The sequence below is a fragment of the Dermacentor albipictus genome, chromosome 1 (assembly GCF_038994185.2).
Source record: "Dermacentor albipictus isolate Rhodes 1998 colony chromosome 1, USDA_Dalb.pri_finalv2, whole genome shotgun sequence".
NCBI classification, from domain to species: domain Eukaryota; kingdom Metazoa; phylum Arthropoda; class Arachnida; order Ixodida; family Ixodidae; genus Dermacentor; species Dermacentor albipictus.
Genome location: NC_091821.1, coordinates 152,181,071 through 152,193,983, shown reverse-complemented (window position 1 = coordinate 152,193,983; position 12,913 = coordinate 152,181,071).

The following is a 12,913-nucleotide window of genomic DNA, read 5'->3' as shown; positions in this document are numbered from 1 at the left end:
GTCAGGGGTTCGACTGCCAGCAAAGGTCGTGTGTTCAAGCGACTTAATTAACTCTATCCTAATTAACGGTATCTTAATTAAGGTTGCCTTAATTGGCCATCAATGGTGGTACCATACATCTTGGTGGCATTGAATTTTGGTCCCACCAAAAGTCGAAGGTTCGCCTGCCAGCAAAGGTCATGCGTTCAAGCGACTTAATTAACTATATCCTAATTAACGGTATCTTAATTAAGGTTGCCTTAATTGGCCATCAATGGTGGCACCATACACCTTGGTGGCATGGAATTTTGGTCCCACCAAAAGTCGAAGGCTCGGCTGCCAGCAAAGGTCGTGCGTTCAAGCGACTTAATTAACTCCATCCTAATTACCGGAATCTTAATTAAGGTTGCCTTAACTGGCCATCAATGGTGGTACCATACATCTTGTGCCATTGAATTTTGGTCGTATCTAATGTCAGGGGTTCGACTGCCAGCAAAGGCCGTGCGTTCAAGCGACTTAATTAACTCTATTCTAATTAACGGTATCTTAATTAGGGTTGCCTTAATTGGCCATCAATGGTGGTACCATACATCTTGGTGGCATTGAATTTTGGTCCCACGAAAAGTGGAGGGTTCGACTGCCAGCAAAGGTCGTGCGTTCAAGCGACTTAATTAACTCCATCCTAATTACCGGAATCTTAATTAAGGTTGCCTTAACTGGCCATCAATGGTGGTACCATACATCTTGGTGGCATTGAATTTTCGTCCCACCAAATGTCGAAGGTTCGGCTGCCAGCAGAGGTCGTGCTATCAAGCGACTTAATGAACTTCCTCTTAATTAATGACACCTTAATTAAGCTTGCCTTAATGAACACTATGTGTCGTAGGCTTGGTCATCAATGGTGGTACCATCAGTCTTGTGCCATTGAATTTTGGTCCCATCTAATGTCAGGGGTTCGACTGCCAGCAAAGGTCGTGCGTTCAAGCGACTTAATTAGCTCTATCCTAATTAACGGTATCTTAATTAAGGTTGCCTTAATTGGCCATCAATGGTGGTACCATACATCTTGGTGGCATTGAATTTTGGTCCCATGAAAAGTGGAGGGTTTGACTGCCAGCAAAGGTCGTGCGTTCAAGCGACTTAAGTAACTATATCCTAATTAACGGTATCTTAATTAGGTCGCCTTAATTGGCCTCAATGGTGGTACCATACATCTTGGTGGCATTGAATTTTGGTCCCACGAAAAGTGGAGGGTTCGAATGCCAGCAAAAGTCGTGCGTTCAAGCTACGTAATAACTATATCATAATTAACGGTATCTTAATTAAGGTTGCCTTAATTGGCCATCAATGGTGGTGCCATACATCTTGGTGGCATTGAATTTTGGTCCCACGAAAAGTGGAGGGTTCGACTGCCAGCAAAGGTCGTGCGTTCAAGCGACTTAATTAACTCTATCCTAATTAACGGTATCTTATTTGGCCATCAATGGTGGTACCATACGTCTTCTTGGCATTGAATTTTGCTCCCACGAAAAGTGGAGGGTTCGAATGCCAGCAAAGGTCATGCGTTCAAGCTACTGAATTAACTATATCATAATTAACGGTATCTTAATTAAGGTTGCCTTAATTGGCCATCAATGGTGGTACCATACATCTTGGTGGCATTGAATTTTGGTCCCACGAAAAGTGGAGGGTTCGACTGCCAGCAAAGGTCGTGCGTTCATGCGACTTAATTACCTCTATCCTAATTAACAGTATCTTAATTAAGGTTGCCTTAATTGGCCATCAATGGTGGTACCATACATCTTGGTGGCATTGAATTTTGGTCCCACCAAAAGTAGAAGGTTCGGCTGCCAGCAAAGGTCGTGCTGTCAAGCGACTTATTTACCTCTATCCTAATTAACGGTATCCTAATTAAGGCTGCCTTAATTGGCCATCAATGGTGGTACCATATATCTTGGTGGCATTGAATTTTGGTCACACGAAAAGTGGAGGGTTTGACTGCCAGCAAAGGTCGTGCGTTCAAGCTACCTAATTAACTATATCATAATTAACGGTATCTTAATTAAGGTAGCCTTAATTGGCCATCAATGGGGGTACCATACATCTTGGTGGCATTGAATTTTGGTCCCACGAAAAGTGGAGAGTTCGACTGCCAGCAAAGGTCGTGCGTTCAAGCGACCTAATTAACTCTATCCTAATTAACGGTATCTTAATTAAGGTTGCCTTAATTGGCCATCAATGGTGGTACCATACATCTTGGTGGCATTGAATTTTGGTCCCACGAAAAGTGGAGGGTTCGACTGCCAGCAAAGTTCGTGCGTTCAAGCGACTTAATTAACTCTATCCTAATTAACGGTATCTTAATTAAGGTTGTCTTAATTGGCCATCAATTGTGGTACCATACATCTTGGTGGCATTGAATTTTGGTCCCACGAGAAGTGGAGGGTTCGACTGCCAGCAAAGGTCGTGCGTTCAAGCGACTTAACTAACTCTATCCTAATTAACAGTATCTTAATTAAGGTTTCCTTAATTGCCCATCAATGGTGGTACCATACATCTTGGTGGCATTGAATTTTGGTCCCACCAAAAGTCGAAGATTCGGCTGCCAGCAAAGGTCGTGCTTTCAAGCGACTTAATTACCTCTATCTTAATTAACGATACCTTAATTAAGCTTGCCTCAATTAACACTATATGTCGTAGGCTTGGCCATCAATGGTGGTACCGTCAATCTTGTGCCATTGAATTTTGGTCCCATCTAATGTCAGGGGTTCGACTGCCAGCAAAGGTCGTGCGTTCAAGCGACTTAACTAACTATATCCTAATTAACGGTATCTTAATTAAGGTTGCCTTAATTGGCCATCAATGGTGGTACCATACATTTGGTGGCATTGAATTTTGGTCCCACGAGAAGTGGAGGGTTCGACTGCCAGCAAAGGTCGTGCGTTCAAGCTACTTAATTAACTCTATCATAATTAACGGTATCTTAATTAAGGTTGCCTTAATTGGCCATCCTTGGTGGTACCATACATCTTGGTGGCATTGAATTTTGGTCCCACGAAAAGTGGAGGGTTCGACTGCCAGCAAAGGTCGTGCGTTCAAGCTACTTAATTACCTCTATCATAATTAACGGTATCTTAATTAGGGCTGCCTTAATTGGCCGTCAATGGTGGTACCAAACATCTTGGTGGCATTGAATTTTGGTCCCACGAAAAGTGGAGGGTTCGACTGCCAGCAAAGGTCGTGCGTTCAAGCGACTTAATTAACTCAATCCTAATTAACGGTATCCTAATTAAGGCTGCCTTAATTGGCCATCAATGGTGGTACCATACATCTTGGTGGCATTGAATTTTGGTCCCACGAAAAGTGGAGGGTTTGACTGCCAGCAAAGGTCGTGCGTTCAAGCTACTTAATTAACTCTATCATAATTAACGGTATCTTAATTAAGGTTGCCTTAATTGGCCATCAATGGTGGTACCATACATCTTGATGGCATTGAATTTTGGTCCCACGAAAAGTGGAGGGTTCGACTGCCAGCAAAGGTCGTGCGTTCAAGCGACTTAACTAACTCTATCCTAATTAACGGTACCTTAATTAAGGTTGCCTTAATTGGCCATCAATGGTGGTACCATACATCTTGGTGGCATTGAATTTTGGTCCCACGAAAAGTGGAGGGTTCGACTGCCAGCAAAGGTCGTGCGTTCAAGCGACTTAATTAACTCTACCCTAATTACAGGTATCTTAATTAAGTTTGCCTTAATTGGCCATCAATGGTGGTACCATACATCTTGGTGGCATTGAATTTTGGTCCAACGAAAAGTGGAGGGTTCGACTGCCAGCAAAGGTCGTGCGCTCAAGCGACTTAATTAAGTATATCCTAATTACCGGTATCTTAATTAATGTTGCTTTAATTAACACTAAATGTCGTGGGCTCGGTCATCAGTGGTGGTACCATCAATCTTGTGCCATTGAATTTTGGTCCCACCTAAGGTCGGGGGTTCGACTGTTAGCAAAGGTCATGCGTTCAAGTGACTTAACTCTGTCTTAATTAACGGTTCCTCAATTAAGCTTGCTTTAATTATCACTAAATGTCGTGGGTTTGGCCATCAATGGTGGTACCATCAATTTTGGTGGCATTGGATTTTGGTCCCACCAAAAGTCGAGCGTTCGACGCCCACCATTGGTCATGGGTTCGACTCCCACCGAAGAGCGTGGGTTGGAGTGCCAGCAATGGTCGTGGGTGGCACCATCAATTTTGGTGCCACTGAATTTTGGTGCCATAACACCAGACGGTCAATTTTTTTATAAGGCTGGACAACGGATTTGTCCATCCATGAGCCACTCAAGGCTTTCGCCTTAATAACAAAACACACGCACTGATGATAACAAACTACATTAGGACATACGGAGCGGGGTTAAGGGTGGTTGACATTGATTTTACGCTTCTGAAAACTATAGAAGAGTTGGAAATCCAACCAGTGCTCGAAGTCTTCGGTGGCTACCTTGCTTGGAATGCACATCGTTGAAAACGTCTAAATGCTTCGTCTAAACGTGGATATGGCTACGCAAATAACGCGTTCTCAAAGTAAATTCTTCATAAAATGTTTCCATTCACGCATATTACATCTTTACTCACCCACGATGCATGACCAAGCGAAGAAAAGCAAGAACAGACGACCAACTGTTGCAACAGCGAGCGCGAACCTTGTCGTCTGTCCTCCAACTTTAGCGACCCGCTGATCCTTTTTATGTAACATGTAGTCGTACACACAATAACAAGTTCTCATAGTTAAACAAAACATGTTATCGTGTAATAATAAAGCTAAAACAGCTTTTCACATGCTGTTCTAGCAGAAAATGAATCATTGTGACAGACGGAACGGTACTTGCCAAGCTCGTCTTCAAGGTGTCCTGTCTCTACGAGAACGATGCCAATCCCAATCCACAATATACCGGCATTCCCATGCATACCACAGCGCAGCAGCGCCAGATTTCCCTCTAGGTAATGTAGTGAGAAACTCTATGTCTCGAACGAAGCCGTTTTAACAAATAATTGCGATCTCCGTAATGTAGTTCCTCTGTGGCGTGTCGATGGCTTTCAGAATGAGCGCTCTCGATAAGACGCATTGAAGATAGATATTATGTAGCTTGCGCATGTGCGACCGCAACCGCAGCTTACTGCTGTAATACCAGCACTATCGCTTGTCATAGAGCAACTTCTTCGCACTGTCATATTTTTCACTCGACTGCTAATTTATTATGATGTGGCCAAGCATCAAGGGCTACTCTGCCGGGCCGTGTCGGTGTTTGCTTGCCTATACTGCCTCAATCATATCTATACTATCTTCAGCGACATTGCCTTGCTCGCGCTTGATGTGCTCACGTGAAGTGGAATTGGTATTTATTAAAAATGACCGCACGCAGTTCGTGTGGTGAATGCTTCATTCCTGTGAAAATAAGTTTGTTTCAAACTCTACTATGCATTCCTCGCTTCACTCGAAAAAAAAAATGATTGTGCATTATTGTGACACTTCCAAAGGCCGTCACCACGATCATCGACAGCTCCTTGGTCGTGCGTTCAAGGTCGTGCGTTCAAGCGACTTAAGTAACTATATCCTAATTAACGGTATCTTAATTAGGTCGCCTTAATTGGCCTCAATGGTGGTACCATACATCTTGGTGGCATTGAATTTTGGTCCCACGAAAAGTGGAGGGTTCGAATGCCAGCAAAGGTCATGCGTTCAAGCTACTGAATTAACTATATCATAATTAACGGTATCTTAATTAAGGTTGCCTTAATTGGCCATCAATGGTGGTACCATACATCTTGGTGGCATTGAATTTTGGTCCCACGAAAAGTGGAGGGTTCGACTGCCAGCAAAGGTCGTGCGTTCAAGCGACTTAAGTAACTATATCCTAATTAACGGTATCTTAATTAGGTCGCCTTAATTGGCCTCAATGGTGGTACCATACATCTTCTTGGCATTGAATTTTGGTCCCACGAAAAGTGGAGGGTTCGAATGCCAGCAAAGGTCATGCGTTCAAGCTACTGAATTAACTATATCATAATTAACGGTATCTTAATTAAGGTTGCCTTAATTGGCCATCAATGGTGGTACCATACATCTTGGTGGCATTGAATTTTGGTCCCACGAAAAGTGGAGGGTTCGACTGCCAGCAAAGGTCGTGCGTTCATGCGACTTAATTAACTTTATCCTAATTAACAGTATCTTAATTAAGGTTGCCTTAATTGGCCATCAATGGTGGTACCATACATCTTGGTGGCATTGAATTTTGGTCCCACCAAAAGTAGAAGGTTCGGCTGCCAGCAAAGGTCGTGCTGTCAAGCGACTTATTTACCGCAGCTTACTGCTGTAATACCAGCACTATCGCTTGTGCATTATTGTGCAAAAAAATGATTGTGCATTATTGTGACACTTCCAAAGGCCGTCACCACGATCATCGACAGCTCCTTTCACGCCCCGAAGGAGGAGATAAGGTCATAGAAACTCCAAGCTCTCATTCATGGCCGCCAATTGCACCAATTGAATGCTGGGTATTCGTGAAGCGTTTGAATATAATGAAAACCAAGTTATAGAAATAACGAATTTATTTTGCAGGTGCTTTTATGTCATACATTTCTATAGCCTTAAAAGAAAACTTAAAACAAGCTAAAGAAGCGTGGACAAGTGCCACACTGACGGGAGCGAATTGGATTCATAATTTTTAAAAAAGAAAAGTTACATTTGCACGGTCCGATGAGAAAGACGGCTTCCTCATCAAAACTGCTTCACTAACCCTTTCTTCAACGCAACTTACGGGGACAAAACAGGAATGGGGTGAGAAAAGTACCACGTTCATATTTAACGCGCGAGGAAATTGGGCATGGTGGAACGTTGGCTATGCCATCGCCGATGCGTTCTGGAGATAAGTGACTAAGAAAGCGAAACTAATTGAATACCGCATGCCATTAGAAAGCCGTCAAGCTTGGCTCCATGTACCACTTTACATTTCCCAATAAAATTTTTTTCGACATGTGAATCAGGCTCAGAAATGCCGCTACATGGAAGCATACTCTATAAATTACGTTCGAACACCGCTGAAAAAAAAATGCGTTCAGATAGTTTCGGCTATGGAAGCTGCTAAATCATCTTTTTGTTTTGTGTAGCCACTGTTCGCCTATTGCCGTGGTAATTATAGTGCGGTTGAATGACTGAGCAGAATGACTGAGAGAACGACTGAGCGGACTCCTGTTACGGAAATAATTTTCACGCAGGTCGCGCTTGCCCGCGCAGCTCGCCGGCTTCACTACTTTTCCGAGCGCGGAGGGCTTGATAGTTCTGCTTTAAAAAGTGACCAAGGGGGTGTAATTCGACGCATAAGCTGCCGCTACGTTTCGTACCTGTATATAGCACGCCACGAGGGGAAACGAGAGTAACTTTTCTTGGGATGCTACAAGCGTATATTTCAAAGTTCCGATTTCATAGTCTGGTATCTTTTTGGAAGAGTAACAGTTCCAGGAGTAAGCGTAACAAATAAAGTGAAAAAAGAAAAAGTAGAAGAATATACTCCCCTCCACAAAGGATGTGAACCCGTGGTAGAGTAGGTATACAAGAAGGTTCCCTTTTTAGAAGGAAAGAATCAAAATTTCACGTAGACTGGAAAAAGCCAACTACATCTTCTCAGCGATCAAATGCAGCGGGAACGACGGCCACTCGCTTAATTTATTACTTTGATGAGAGAACCTAACGTAGTACGATGAATAACTTTCATCATATCGTTGGCGATAACGATATAAATTAATTTCATTCCATTTATGTACCCTACATAGAACCCGGATAGAGTCTTGCTTTCTGTGTTTAGATGCGACACAAATTATTGCCATTAGGTTTTAATCCCGCGAGAACGCGGCATTAACATGCGCGCAATCCTAGGAACACGAATCCTCTTGCATCCAGGTGTATTATTGAAGGGCTGAAGAGTAATTTTGACCTCATGCGCAGGGTAAATTAACGCGCATTCGGCAGACGGGTTAGTTTGACGTTACCGCTAACATATATCAAAGCTTAGTTTATGTAAGCATAGAAGCTCTAGCTTGACAAAGTACTCGTCATGGAAACCTGTGCAATGGCGGGCCGACGTCATGCAGGTTGTTGTTAGTCACGAAAGCGAAGTTATCAGCAGAGTTGATTACAACATTGAAGTCGGTGTCCAAGTAGGTTTGACGAGCAAAACCACCGGTACCTCACAGTCCTTCGCCATTTATTGAAAATTTCCGTTTATTAGTCTCATTGTTTTCCTCTGCGAAGAGCGTGATGAAGCGCAAATCAGTGACAATGGTCATGGGACTTGCGTCAGTAACTCATTTTGTAGCTCTGAACAGAAATTTCCCGCTCGTGTGTCATTCGATTAAGACTGTGCATACGCGTAAATACTGTCGCGTTACGTAACTATCTGACATAACCCAATCAATGTTATTTTTTTTTCGTCATGAAAAGCGTATGATCCGCTTTTCCGGGTTTTAGTAGAGCTCTTGATTTATTTCGCAGAGTCCCCCAGCCTCGAACACGGCTTCGCAGATCGAGCGATTTCCGCACAGAAGTTCCAGCTTGGGACTGAAGTGCGACTTTCCCCATTTAGAAGAAATCTTATTTTTCTGCAATGCAAATGCTGAAAGATTTACGAAGGAGTAACTATTCATTTCAGCCTGACTAAAATTTTCTCCTTATTACCTGCTTAGCAGGGCCAGCATCCCAAGAGTTCTCTTGCCTAAGCGCCGTCCACTGCTGGCCATCACCACCGCGATCATGTCGTTATCATGTAATATCGCCCGTGTTATGAAACCAAATTTGTGGCATCAGTAAATAAATAAATAGATAAATAAATAAATAAATAACGGTGATCGGAATAGCGAATGGCAGGCGACAGAACCCAAGCCAATGATGAAACTTTCCTGGGACTCGATGCCATCACCGGCTTTCTTCAGGATGTGAGCATCGAAGCACTTGCTGAAACGACCTAATGTGCCTTAGTCTTAAACGGAGCGCGAAGGAACAGCTGAGGAAATTTGGAAGATTTTCGCTTACAGTTAGAAAAGGAGAAGAAAGTACAACTACAAAAACATTGCTATCGAGGGAAACAAAATATATGGAAAAATAAATCGCGAAGGAATGAGGCTCATTACAGGTATATCCATGCAATGAATCTGGAAGACCTGTCCACGCACAGCAACTCAAACACACTGAGAGAACTCGACGATAAAGTCAAGCAAGCACATATTCATTGCATGCGGACTACTCCACCACGATCAGACGTGTACGCCAAGCTTTGCCATCGGGCGAAAGCTGGTGGCTACACTTCAAACTGCGAGCGCTTCTAGTTGGATAAGAGGAATACTTACCACTAACGGCAAAGTCACACCGTGAAATGCTGGAATAGAAAACAAAGAGTGAAGACATCGACAGACGAAAGCGCATGATCGCCCAATCTTAAGAAATCCCGAAGAGTTTACACATACGCAGCTAAGAATTACTCTCAATCTCGGGAAGATCTACCAGTGGTATCGTGGGTGGAATATAAAAATTTAGAAGCCCACACGAACAGAATAGAAGGAGACTCGGCCAAGGAACCTTCCTACTGGCAGCCGTGCTCTTAAGCTGGGCACATGGACGTACAAAAACCGCAACTAAAAAAAATTAGATTTATATTGACCCGCAAGAGGCATGCGAAGCCTGCTCTGACCCACGTATGCACACGCTGATTCTTGAGGGATTTCCACAACTTGCCCACAAGTTATTGAAATCATGCGCAATTAAGCTGTGGATTAAATGTTCATATTTTTTAACAAACTGCGCGGTAGGACAGGACACAAAGAAAGAAGTGAGACAGTTCAATGCAGACTAACAACTGATTTATTGAAAGCACGTAATCCACTTTAAATAGTGTCCAGCCTCAGTGATGTGTCACTATCAATGTTGACAATGTAGCTCGAAAACCTTTAGATAAGACCTTTATAATAATGAATTAGAAAAGAATAATATAGAATAATATAGAATACATAGAATAGTATATTAAGTGTGTCCCGGCAGGTGGTGGTATTAATCTTCTGCTTTCTTCAATCAAATTCCGCAGCAGCAGCAGGTAATATTGCTGGGAGCATAAAGCAGAATAAAGATTTTTAGCTTCTGCTCTCCATTTCAGCCGACAAGAAATTCTGTTCCATAATAGCCCTTATAAAGAAAGAAAAGTTAAAGTGATCTGGTCCTGAGGAGGTATTCTTGAATTTTAAGAGTTAGGTCTCTACAGGCACTTATTTAATGAGGTGGGCGTAAGTACGACGAAGCCGATATTCCAGTTTGGTTATTATAAAGGACATGTAGAGCTTTAACCGAAATTTTTTACAACGGCCACGAGGAGAAGTCCATTCTATTTGCTTATAGATGTTTGTTTCTCCATCGAATCGGTTGTACCGCCCCAGATCATACCATATAGCATTGAGCTGTAATTAATGCGATTGTGTTAAGGGCCGCGTGTCGCAAAAAATCCGTTGTCGGCATCGAACGTCATTTCGCGAAACATCATTCCGAACCACAACCATGCGGGCCTTCCTCATGGCGCCGAGGCGTTTCTGAAGGAATTGAAATCCTCGAAGTAAAATGCGTCAGAAAAGGGGTCAAGTACGACCTAAACACAACCTACAGACATGACAGCGTCGAAGATTCATTTGAATATACCAGAAAACATAGATCTGTTACGCGGAAACTCAAACACAAACCCCTTTTCCAGTGTTTCTACCATTCATTGAGCGGCACTGGGTTTTCTGACTCATGGGCAACGGTGTGCAATGGTAGGACAAAAGAAGACAAACAGCGCTGTGTGTGTCCATGTGTGTCTTCTTTTGTCCCGTCATTTCATCGCGCTACCGTACACCCCTTCAAGGTGAAAGTTGAGCGCAGCTCCGTACGCGTTTTCATCGAACCCATGATATTGGCCGGCGTGGACAATCTGTCTCGTGCTGCACGTTACAAAGGTAGCGAAGTCTCGCGCGACTGCCTCGCTAATCTGGAGAACGCGAGAGCCAGCGCGTGGGTGACACGTGGGCGCGATTCGCAGCAGCCGCCGCCGACAGACCTACCAGACGACACGCGCGTATAGACCGTTTTTTCGTAGGCGCCGACATATTGTGAACGCAGTGGCGCCGCCTATGAGCAGCGCCATACTGGCTTGGGTGAAAGCGGTCTTTGGCATGGCAGGTATACGCTCGGCGGTAGGTTATGGCGTTTGTTTTCGCGGTCGTGCGGTCTGTTTAGTACGACCTGCGTCTTCTACGTGGTAAACGGTTCTGTGAGACGTGCTGAAGTGGTTTAAGGCGTCATGGCCGGAATTTTCGCTGGCGTTGAGGTGGACGGAACACGCAGCGTGATGTGTGCGAGCATATTTGAGCCTACAATCAGTCTCGCAGATCAATTGTGTATTTCCGAATGTTCCAATCATTAATGCGACCTATTGCAATATTATCCTCTATTTCTCAGCTGCGGTTTAGGAGCCATGAAACATACGCGACGATCGTAACAGCGTGGGTACCGTTCTGCTACGATAGGAGCTGTGCCGTTATACTTTTACAAGCGTTCAAACTGTCCGCTGCAGGTTACATTGCGTGACTACTTGGTTGGATGGATGAAGTTTCCACCCATGAATAAAATAGTTTTGGCTAGTAATAGCAGCATACCTTACAGTCTGAATTAAGCTTGTCCAGCAAAGCGACAGTTTATGAACTGCGCGAGCGTCCTAAGCAGTAGTAGGTGCTGGATTACAGATATCTTTGCTCTATATAGCGCATGGTCCAAGCATACGGCATCAGCGGTCATATATTTATAAACGTTGTGTGGCGTTAGCCAGTTTTCACTTGCTTTTTAGAGAAAGAGGATGATAACCGAATTTTCTTTTCGGTTGTGTTCGTTCAGTTCTCTACGACGCACTCACACGTATTACGGAAATTTGGCACTCAAAAATAGCCATCGCATTCTTTTTATGCGAACCCTCTCATATATTATGGTTGTATACAGGCTAAAAAGGCAATGCCGAAGCACACAGCTTATATAGGCATCGTGCTGGCTCACCAACCGCAGTGATCGCTGTGTTGAGCAGCGCCATAGGCCCCATGCAGCTAGGCTAGCGTAGACATATGATAATTTCAAGCATACTAGACTTGAAATGCGTGAGAACAACGTTAGTGTATCACAAATATTTGATAGCGCCTGCCACTAAGATGTTTCGTGGTGGCCTTAGGTTGGCCGTGCACGAGCGTGCGCTCTTATGTTTTATGTTTTACTCCCTGCGCCAATCGATCAGACCGTGAGCTGATTTACTATTCAATGCTGGTAATACAGAGACGCCGGTTTTCTTTGTTGAATTAAAATCGATATAAGCAAAATAGTAAACAACACATAGACGCAAGGCGACTGATAATGCGCGTACACCGCGGCTGATTATGCGAGTCACATTTTTGCGCCTCCAAGACATATTTCTGCCTGCAGTAGTTACAGATGCACCGAAAGGCTTCCCTGACGACCTTATATGAACGAACATGGCGTAAATTTCACAAAGTAAGATCTAAAACATCTCGAAACCGTTCCGCAGCACGCGAGAGCAATACTTTCAAGCAGCGCCGCGCCGGATCGCCCAAGCCAGAGAGGAGGAAAGGCTCTCCGCGAGCCCTATCCTCCTCGCCCGATGAAACGGTCTATACTCTGGAAGCCATTTCGCAGCCATCGTCGCTGCACTACGCTTTTCTTCGCACCCTTTCGCCATACCTCCTCCTCTGCGCCTCATGGTTCCGCTTTACCTTCCTCCTCCGCTTTCCTCCTCGCGTTCTTCATCCGCCACAGCGCTCTGCGTTCGCTCTTTCATCTTTCTCTGGGCTCGTTCGCTCTGTTAC